Here is an 8,949-nt window from a genome sequence, read left to right on the forward strand (position 1 = left end):
TAGAGGTGACGGGCTCTGTATCCCTGCATCCATCCCCTGAGCCCTCCAGTCCTAGAGGTGACGGGCTCTGTATCCCTGCATCCATCCCGAGCCCTCCAGTCCTAGAGGTGACAGGCTCTGTATCCCTGCTCCCATCCCCTAAGCCCTCCAGTCCTAGAGGTGACAGGCTCTGTATCCCTGCACCCATCCCAGAGCCCTCCAGTCCTAGAGGTGACAGGCTCTGTATCCCTGCTCCCATCCCCTGATCCCTCCAGTCCTAGAGGTGACAGGCTCTGTATCCCTGCACCCATCCCCTGAGCCCTCCAGTCCTAGAGGTGACAGTCTCTGTATCCCTGCTCCCATCCCTGAGCCCTCCAGTCCTAGAGGTGACAGGCTCTGTATCCCTGCATCCATCCCCTAAGCCCTCCAGTCCTAGAGGTGACAGGCTCTGTATCCCTGCACCCATCCCCTGAGCCCTCCAGTCCTAGAGGTGACGGGCTCTGTATCCCTGCATCCATCCCGAGCCCTCCAGTCCTAGAGGTGACAGGCTCTGTATCCCTGCTCCCATCCCCTGAGCCCTCCAGTCCTAGAGGTGACAGGCTCTGTATCCCTGCTCCCATCCCCTAAGCCCTCCAGTCCTAGAGGTGACAGGCTCTGTATCCCTGCACCCATCCCAGAGCCCTCCAGTCCTAGAGGTGACAGGCTCTGCATCCCTGCACCCATCCCCTGAGCCCTCCAGTCCTAGAGGTGACAGTCTCTGTATCCCTGCTCCCATCCCCTGATCCCTCCAGTCCTAGAGGTGACAGGCTCTGTATCCCTGCACCCATCCCCTGAGCCCTCCAGTCCTAGAGGTGACAGACTCTGTATCCCTGCTCCCATCCCCTGAGCCCTCCAGTCCAAGAGGTGACAGGCTCGGTGTCCCTGGGTCCATCCCCTGAGCCCTCCAGTCCTAGAGGTGACAGGCTCTGTATCCCTGCGCCCAGCCCCTGAGCCCTCCAGTCCTAGAGGTGACAGACTCTGTATTCCTGCTCCCATCCCCTGAGCTCTCCAGTCCTAGAGGTGACAGGCTCTGATCCCTGCCCCCATCCCCTGACCCCTCCAGTCCTAGAGGTGACAGGCTCTGTATCCCTGCACCCATCCCCCGAGCCCTCCAGTCCTAGAGATGACAGGCTCTGTATCCCTGCACCCATCCCCTGAGCCTTCCAGTCCTAGAGGTGACAGGCTCTGTATCCCTGCTCCCATCCCCTGATCCCTCCAGTCCTAGAGGTGACAGGCTCTGTATCCCTGCACCCATCCCCTGAGCCCTCCAGTCCAAGAGGTGACAGGCTCAGTGTCCCTGGGTCCATCCCCTGAGCCCTCCAGTCCTAGAGGTGACATGCTCTGTATCCCTGCGCCCAGCCCCTGAGCCCTCCAGTCCTAGAGGTGACAGGCTCTGTATCCCTGCCCCATCCCCTGACCCCTCCAGCCCTAGAGGTCACAGGCTCGTTATCCCTGCTCCCATCCCTTGAGCTCTCCAGTCCTAGAGGTGACAGGCTCTGTATCCCTGCACCCATCCCAGAGCCCTCCAGTCCTGGAGGTGACAGGCTCTGTATCCCTGCACCCATCCCAGAGCCCTCCAGTCCTAGAGGTGACAGGCTCTGTATCCCTGCTCCCATCCCCTGAGCCCTCCAGTCCTAGAGGTGACAGCCTCTGTATCCCTGCTCCCATCCCCTGAGCCCTCCAGTCCTAGAGGTGACAGGCTCTGTATCCCTGCTCCCATCCCCTGAGCCCTCCAGTCCTAGAGGTGACAGGCTCTGTATCCCTGCGCCCATGCCCTGAGCCCTTCAGTCCTAGAGGTGACAGGCTCTGTATCCCTGCACCCATCCCAGAGCCCTCCAGTCCTAGAGGTGACAGGCTCTGTATCCCTGCTCCCATCCCCTGAGCCCTCCAGTCCTAGAGGTGACAGGCTCTGTATCCCTGCTCCCATCCCCTGAGCCCTCCAGTCCTAGAGGTGACAGCCTCTGTATCCCTGCTCCCATCCCCTGAGCCCTCCAGTCCTAGAGGTGACAGGCTCTGTATCCCTGCTCCCATCCCCTGAGCCCTCCAGTCCTAGAGGTGACAGGCTCTGTATCCCTGCGCCCATGCCCTGAGCCCTTCAGTCCTAGAGGTGACAGGCTCTGTATCCCTGCACCCATCCCCTGAGCCCTCCAGTCCAAGAGCTGACAGGCTCAGTGTCCCTGGGTCCATCCCCTGAGCCCTCCAGTCCTAGAGGTGACATGCTCTGTATCCCTGCGCCCAGCCCCTGAGCCCTCCAGTCCTAGAGGTGACAGGCTCTGTATCCCTGCAACCATCCCCTGAGCCCTCCAGTCCTAGAGGTGACAGGCTCTGTATCCCTGCCCCCATCCCCTGACCCCTCCAGCCCTAGAGGTCACAGGCTCGTTATCCCTGCATCCATCCCCTGAGCCCTCCAGTCCTAGAGGTGACAGGCTCTGTATCCCTGCATCCATCCCCTGAGCCCTCCAGTCCTAGAGGTGACAGGCTCTGTATCCCTGCTCCCATCCCCTGAACCCTCCAGTCCTAGAGGTGACAGGCTCTGTATATCCCTGCACCCATCCCCTGAGCCCTCCAGTCCTAGAGGTGACAGGCTCTGTGTCCCTGCTCCCATCCCCTGAGCCCTCCAGGCCTAGAGGTGACAGGCTCTGTATCCCTGCACCCATCCCAGAGCCCTCCAGTCCTAGAGGTGACAGCTCTGTATCCCTGCACCCATCCCCGAGCCCTCCAGTCCTAGAGGTGACAGGCTCTGTATCCCTGCTCCCATCCCCTGAGCCCTCCAGTCCTAGAGGTGACAGGCTCTGTATCCCTGCTCCCATCCCCTGAGCCCTCCAGTCCTAGAGGTGACAGGCTCTGTATCCCTGCTCCCCATCCCCTGAACCCTCCAGTCCTAGAGGTGACAGGCTCTGTATCCCTGCACCCATCCCAGAGCCCTCCAGTCCTAGAGGTGACAGGCTCTGTATCCCTGCATCCATCCCCTGAGCCCTCCAGTCCTAGAGGTGACAGGCTCTGTATCCCTGCTCCCATCCCCTGAGCCCTCCAGTCCTAGAGGTGACAGGCTCTGTATCCCTGCTCCCATCCCCTGAGCCCTCCAGTCCTAGAGGTGACAGCCTCTGTATCCCTGCTCCCATCCCCTGAGCCCTCCAGTCCTAGAGGTGACAGGCTCTGTATCCCTGCTCCCATCCCCTGAGCCCTCCAGTCCTAGAGGTGACAGGCTCTGTATCCCTGCACCATCCCCTGAGCCCTCCAGTCCTAGAGGTGACAGGCTCTGTATCCCTGCATCCATCCCCTGAAGCCCTCCAGTCCTAGAGGTGACAGGCTCTGTATCCCTGCGCCCATCCCCTGAGCCCTTCAGTCCTAGAGGTGACAGGCTCTGTATCCCTGCGCCCATCACCCGATCCCTCCAGTCCTAGAGGTGACAGGCTCTGTATCCCTGCACCCATCCCCTGAGCCCTCCAGTCCAAGAGGTGACAGGCTCAGTGTCCCTGGGTCCATCCCCTGAGCCCTCCAGTCCTAGAGGTGACAGGCTCTGTATCCCTGCAACCATCCCCTGAGCCCTCCAGTCCTAGAGGTGACAGGCTCTGTATCCCTGCCCCCATCACCCGATCCCTCCAGTCCTAGAGGTGACAGGCTCTGTATCCCTGCACCCATCCCCTGAGCCCTCCAGTCCAAGAGGTGACAGGCTCAGTGTCCCTGGGTCCATCCCCTGAGCCCTCCAGTCCTAGAGGTGACATGCTCTGTATCCCTGCGCCCAGCCCCTGAGCCCTCCAGTCCTAGAGGTGACAGGCTCTGTATCCCTGCAACCATCCCCTGAGCCCTCCAGTCCTAGAGGTGACAGGCTCTGTATCCCTGCCCCCATCCCCTGACCCCTCCAGCCCTAGAGGTCACAGGCTCGTTATCCCTGCATCCATCCCCTGAGCCCTCCAGTCCTAGAGGTGACAGGCTCTGTATCCCTGCATCCATCCCCTGAGCCCTCCAGTCCTAGAGGTGACAGGCTCTGTATCCCTGCTCCCATCCCCTGAACCCTCCAGTCCTAGAGGTGACAGGCTCTGTATCCCTGCACCCATCCCAGAGCGCTCCAGTCCTAGAGGTGACAGGCTCTGTATCCCTGCACCTATACCCTGATCCCTCCAGTCCTAGAGGTGACAGGCTCTGAATCCCTGTGCCCATCCCCTGATCCCTCCAGTCCTAGAGGTGACAGGCTCTGTATCCCTGCTCCCATCCCCTGAGCCCTCCAGTCCTAGAGGTGACAGGCTCTGTATCCCTGCTCCCATCCCCTGAGCCCTCCAGTCCTAGAGGTGACAGGCTCTGTATCCCTGCTCCCATCCTTCTGAGCCCTCCAGTCCTAGTGGTGACAGGCTCTGTATCCCTGCTCCCATCCCCTGAGCTCTCCAGTCCTAGAGGTGACAGGCTCTGTATCCCTGCACCCATCCCAGAGCCCTCCAGTCCTAGAGGTGACAGCTCTGTATCCCTGCACCCATCCCAGAGCCCTCCAGTCCTAGAGGTGACAGGCTCTGTATCCCTGCTCCCATCCCCTGAGCCCTCCAGTCCTAGAGGTGACAGGCTCTGTATCCCTGCTCCCATCCCCTGAGCCCTCCAGTCCTAGAGGTGACAGGCTCTGTATCCCTGCGCCCATCCCCTGAGCCCTCAGTCCTAGAGGTGACAGGCTCTGTATCCCTGCTCCCATCCCCTGAGCCCTCCAGTCCTAGAGGTGACAGCCTCTGTATCCCTGCTCCCATCCCCTGAGCCCTCCAGTCCTAGAGGTGACAGGCTCTGTATCCCTGTACCCATCCCCTGAGCCTTCCAGTCCTAGAGGTGACAGGCTCTGTATCCCTGCTACCCATCCCCTGATTCCTCCAGTCCTAGAGGTGACAGGCTCTGTATCCCTGCTCCCATCCCCTGAGCCCTCCAGTCCTAGAGGTGACAGACTCTGTATTCCTGCATCCTGTACTCACTGATCTTGTTGCTGATATTCTTGTGTTGGTAACACAGGAATCTTAGATAATTTCTGTAGTCTTTATGGACAATGTGAGGGGGCATGTGTGTATGGGGAGTAGGTAGTATATGTGAGGGGGCATATGGAGGGGGAGGAAATGTAGGTGAGGGGGAATGTGTTTGTTGGGGAGGGAGTATATGTGTGGGGGAGGGCAGCATGAGAGTGAACATGCAAGTGTGTTAGAGTGTGTGTGTATGAAAGAGAAGAAAGCTTGTGCACGTACTGCCTGGATCCTGCCCTTCCTCCCCACCCTGTTGATTCATGAAATCTCAGGGTGACTATAAATTAAAAGTTCCCACTTATGGCCCATGAGTAGGGGTTTACGATAGTTCATCCTCGAAGGACTGAGGACGTGAATCACTGTTGCAAGGTCAGTACTTGTTAGGAAAGGCCGCAATTATCTCGCACAGTAGAGTTGGAACGTACAATATGTGCCTCCACTGATAGAGCTTCATCTAGGATGACCCCCTTAACTGGAAACTTGTTGCAAAGCTATAAAGTCCTGCTCTCAAGCACTGAAGCCATCCTCAGGGAGGAAGAGGATGGTTTTCTGACCCTCAAGACTTCAATTTTCCAGTCATCCATTTCTTAATCACCCCTAAGCAGTCTTAGAAACATCAGCTAGAGACAGAACCAACATCAGTAAATATTTCTTCAAGGAGAGGGTGGTGGACGCCCGGAATGCCCTTCCGGAGGAGATGGTGAAGAAAAAGAATTCAAAGGAGCATGGGATAAACACTGTGGATTAAAGGTTAGAGGATGGAAATGAGATAAGTGTGTGTGGGGGTGGGGGTAAATTGCTGGTACGGCGGTTACTACCCTTAGCAGAAGGCTTGGAGATAACTACCCTTAACCAATATACTTTGATGCCTTTAATGCAACTGCACCATTGCTCCCTGCTTAGAGGGCAGGAGGATAAGAAGAACTGGATTCAGGCGACAAAAGAGGTCCCCGACTTCCATGGTCTGGGATACTGTAACGCGGACATAAGGGAAAAAGCATAGTACTGCTTCTATGGCCAAGTCCATAAGTATAGCATGTCAAGCAGCACTGACTGATACATGGGGTTAGCCTGCACGGCGTGGCAGATACTACCATGGGAAGCTTGTTGGGCAGACTGGATGGACCATCGGTCCTTTTCTGCCGTCATTTCTATGTTTCTCTGAACACATCCTGTTCTTTGTATGCAATTTTCTCTGTGCAGCAACTGAGTGCATAAACAAATGACCAAATCTGTAAAAGTGAGCAGAAATGAGACAGAGAAGCCACACTCAAGACAACCCAAAAAATGAATGTCTACCCAGCGACTCAGCCCCAAGGGAGGGCTGCTTTAACCTTTCACCTAGAACGCTTGTTGGAAAACAGGATTCTTGCTCCAAGGACAAAGCAATGGGTACTCACCTTCAGCACTACTGACGAGGACAGCGACAAGGACCAGAAAGGAACTTTCTGAGGGAAGAAAGGAGAGGATTATAGTATCCAGGAGAGCTGGCCCAGGATCTCAAACCCTGTTCTGGGCTGCTGCTTTCTCTTCAATGTTATTTGTGCCTCAATAAAACACCTCCTTACCTGTCAGATGTCACGTAACTCATCACTTGCGCTATTCTACATGCTTCTCTGTTGATTTTTCTACAATAAAGTTCCTGTGTGTCTCGACGAGACTGCAAGCTCCACAAAGCAGGGACTGTCTCTCATATGTGTCTGTGCAGAGCTTAAGTATGTCTAGTAGTGCTATAGAAAGTATCAATAGCGAGGTACATAGGGGCTGAGTGCCTGACCCAGGAGCCTCAGTTTTAGGCTTGTAAAGTTAGGTCAGATTTCAGCTGACCCGGGCACCAAACTTTTGTGGTGTACATTCACCTAGCTTTAAGTCCCTAAAACTGAGACTCCTAAAATTTAGACCTGCTATTCCTTCACCAAAATTTAGGAATTCCCCAACCTGACCCCACCCACTCTTTAGGTGCCGTGTGCAAACAGACGCTTACATTTAGGAGCTCAGCAGAGGGAGGTTGGCATTTAGGGAGATCCAAGTGCCCGACTCCTTCAGTTATGCGCCCGGATCTTTAGAACATCGGCTCAGTAGTGACCGGGAAAATCATCAGGTAGGACCAGCACATCCCTCACATCTCCAGCGTTTTCAGGACCCGGAGTCTCTAACAAAGACCAAGAGATTCCCGGTACCGCTCTAGAAGCAGCTGGAGGGAATGTGCGATGGCTCCTCTCCCTCCCAGAACCATCACTTCCTCTGCTCTCCTCACTCTCTATCCCCCCCTCCCCCCTTGAACCTGAGCTGCTGGGGGGGGGGGGGGGATGATGGAAAAAAAATGATTTTTAAATCTCATCCATTGCTGAGGCTGGGCTGGTGCGTGCGATAAAAGGATCCCCCGGAAACTCTGACCCAGCAGGACCAGATGTGCCCAGGAAACATAACCTGTGACAATGCAGGTCCCCTTAATGCAACGCCCTCCCTAACCTCCATGAGGGGTTTTCTTTTTTCACTTCCAGTTTTTTTTTACTCTCATTTATTTATTTAGAGGTTTTTATATACCGCGGCACGTTCAGAACATTACCTCGGTTTACAAGGAACAATAGTGCAGATTTAAAGATTCCAGTATTGGTTCTCGCACACTTGATTGATCATAAGACGTTGGTCCTTTGAAGTATTACATTCTAATTTAGAGGTGTATATGGGAAGAACCTCTGATATTTTTTTTCTTTTACAATTTTTTCTTTTATTTGTTTTTGTATTGCCAATGCCAATACGATGATGCATCAGTATGTGTCTCCAGGCCAGCCAAAAGGGGCCTTCCTCAAAAATATCTTCCTATCTTTGTGCCTAATTCTCAAGAGAGTTAGGGGAGATGGTTTTAAAATAAACTTTTATCTAAGTGGCCCGGATAAAACTCATCCAGTGAACTTAAATGGCAAATTCAACAGCACGGCTATGCTGCTGAATATCCGTTGCAAAAGTATCTACTTAATCAGCTTTGTGGCAAGTCTCACTTATCCGATTAACTAAGTCTTATCCGGTCAACTTAAACACAAGTTTATTTTAAAACCTGTTTCAGGGAAGAAGCGTGCGAGTAGCAGGAGGAACCAGCAGCACTGCGCATGCTCGGAGTCTCTGCGGCTTGCACCGCAACGATGGCTTCGTGTCTGCGCTGCCGATAGAGCTGGGATGCAGGCAGCATGGGGGCGCCTTTACCACTGCCTACCGAGCCAACCCCCGCCCCCCAAACCCTCCTGAGGGAGACAGAGAGCAGAGCGGGTATAATAACCGCCCAAAACACAAAGGATAAGAACCAAAAAAAAAAAAAGGAGGTACTTACAGCAAAGGAGCAACCGTTGCAGCTAAAAGGGTTTCAGCACCAAACTGTAGAAATAGACACCAATTAATGGGGGGGGGGGGGTCTATTCCTTTTTGATCCCTGGCTTTCTGCTTTGCAGTCAAGACAGCTTCTGGAATTACTCCCTCTTCTGTATTTTATTGTGCACAGAGAATGCTTGCTAAACAGGGAAGAGAGTATGGCTGGCTACACAGATACAAATACCTCCTTATATACCTAAGAGTGCTTCTGCTTCTGTGCCCTATTTTATTTCTGAGCGAATCAAGTTATCACTTTCACTGCGTTCATTGGTTATTCATCAGCTCCATGTTTAATAATATAACAGTTAATTCTCTACATTATGCTAGGCTAAGCACTTCTTTTGAGTAAACAAGTTCCAGTTTAACTGGTTTGTGGGGACCCATTTTGTTCAGCCTTAAAGATTTCTGCATTGATCTATAAGCTGCTAAGCAGTCTCCAACGTTAGCCTGTCAAGATATCTGACACACATAGGCCTGAAAGAGGTTAGGTCCCTCTAATCACCCGAGTCTTTTCCTGCTATCATCTGCTAAGATACCAGGTCATTGTGGAATTTAGTCACCACCCCAGCATTAACAG

General features: G+C 54.2%; 1 protein-coding gene across 2 annotated transcripts in view; it reads right to left on the minus strand.

Moving 5' to 3' along the window:
• The window catches only part of LOC115078260 (serum amyloid P-component-like), an 84,389-nt gene extending 75,915 nt beyond the window's left edge, over positions 1 to 8,474 (minus strand). Inside the window, exons 1-2 of one of the 2 annotated variants that reach the window (XM_029581068.1) lie at positions 8,335 to 8,474; positions 6,407 to 6,454 (exon numbers count right to left, since the gene is read on the minus strand). The gene's annotated coding sequence lies outside the window, so the exon portion shown is untranslated. Of the gene's footprint in view, positions 1 to 6,406; positions 6,455 to 6,990; positions 7,282 to 8,334 lie in introns of those variants that run through there. The other variant, XM_029581067.1, reaches the window with a different exon arrangement.
• Positions 8,475 to 8,949: the final 475 nt, after the last annotated feature.

Source organism: Rhinatrema bivittatum, chromosome 16 (genome assembly GCF_901001135.1).
Source record: "Rhinatrema bivittatum chromosome 16, aRhiBiv1.1, whole genome shotgun sequence".
Lineage (NCBI taxonomy): Eukaryota > Metazoa > Chordata > Amphibia > Gymnophiona > Rhinatrematidae > Rhinatrema > Rhinatrema bivittatum.